At 39.8% G+C, this 1,645-nt stretch overlaps 1 pseudogene; it reads right to left on the reverse strand.

The window, feature by feature from the left end:
- Nucleotides 1-345: 345 nt before the first annotated feature.
- LOC101612256 lies at nt 346-745 on the reverse strand (annotated as a pseudogene).
- Between the last annotated feature and the right edge of the window lie 900 nt (nt 746-1,645).

The following is a 1,645-nucleotide window of genomic DNA, read 5'->3' on the forward strand; positions in this document are numbered from 1 at the left end:
TTGCATGGGTTCACAACTGCGTAGTTTTTAATGGCTTTGGATTTTAAAAGGTGTACTGCTTCATTGTGTGTGTGTGTGTGTGTGTGTGTGTGTTTCAGAAACAAATCAAAAGATAGAAGTCAACACAATTTGAAAACACAAAGTGGAGGTGGAGTGACTGGAGGTCACTCCAGGTGTGGCATTTGAGAAAGTCAGTCCTTGGAGTAAATGGCACCGTGGCTCTGGCAGCAGATACAAGGGAATGATGCTCTGGAGAGGAGGTAGGGATACTGCCATTGGCCAGTGGACAGACGAGGGTCCCAGCTGGAGGTGGGATCTGTAATTCTACTGTTTATCTTCAAAGGCTCATGCCTCTGTCTTCATAGATGGTAATTTCAATAACTCGAAGTCCTCTCTCAATGGGGTCTGTCAGGAGGAGGCCTTGAGGAGCATATATCGTCTCATTCTTTTCTTGAATGTATTTGGAGACCTTCTTCAGAACCTTCTCATAGTGGGTCTCCATGCACAAGAAGATGGTGTATGCTGTCAAACAAGCCAGACAGCCTGCAAGGTACGATTGGCCACCAAGATTCTCTGCTTCTGCACAAAGGTTATTTAGAGTCTGCACTGTTTCCTCAAATTGCTGCCTATTAATCCGGTTCTCCAGCTCTGTGGGGAACCTGGTCTGGAACTGGCAGCATGTGCCACTGCTGTAGTCTCTCTGGATAAAGACCTTCCCGGACACCGGTGCCTGCTACAACCTCATGGTGAGGACAGGAGTGGCCAAGCCAGGGCTCTCCAGCTGCTCCAAAGTAATTTCTTGTATACATCAGATAATATCAAAATAATGATAGTATTCAATACAAGAGAAACTACAAAACGTACACCAATATTAAACACATAGAGACTGAACAATAAACAATTCATGAGTCTTTAATAAAATCAAGGAGGAGATTAAAAATTTATTAAATCAATTAAAAATAAAAACACAAAGTACCATACATAATATTGGGAATATAACAGTTCTAAGGGGGAAGTATAAAGCTAATTATTACCTAGATTTTGTAATCTTAGGAAAAAGAGACCCATCCAGATACAGGAGGCACACAGAACAACAAATAGACAGGACCAGAGAAGAAATTCCCCATATCACATTAGAGTTAAAACACTAAACACAGAAAATAAAGAGAGAGTGCCAAAAGCTGCAAAAGAAAAAAAATAGATCATTAAGTAGAAATGTAAGCCCACTATAATTACCACTAATTTTCAATGGAACCAAAATGGGCATGGAAAAGAGTATTTAAAATTTAAAGAAAACATGGCTGTCAAGGCAAACTACTATACCTAGCCAATGGTCCCTTATAGTAGAGGCTAAAAGAAAAACTTTCCATGACAAAAACCAGTACTATGAATATATTATCACTAAGAAAGCCCTGCAGAGAATATTGCACAAAATACTCCACACTGAAAAGTTAAACAAACATACTCAAGAGGATACAGGAGGGAAAAAGCAATAATCAAAACTAGAATGATCACCATGCACAAGAATTAAGTCCAAATGGATTAAAGACCTTAACATCAGACCTGAAACTCTGAAACTGCTAGAGGAAAAAGTAGGGGAAACCCTCCAAAATATTGGTCTTGGCAAAGACTTTCTGAATACAAC

The sequence above is a fragment of the Jaculus jaculus genome, chromosome 5 (genome assembly GCF_020740685.1).
Source record: "Jaculus jaculus isolate mJacJac1 chromosome 5, mJacJac1.mat.Y.cur, whole genome shotgun sequence".
NCBI lineage: Eukaryota > Metazoa > Chordata > Mammalia > Rodentia > Dipodidae > Jaculus > Jaculus jaculus.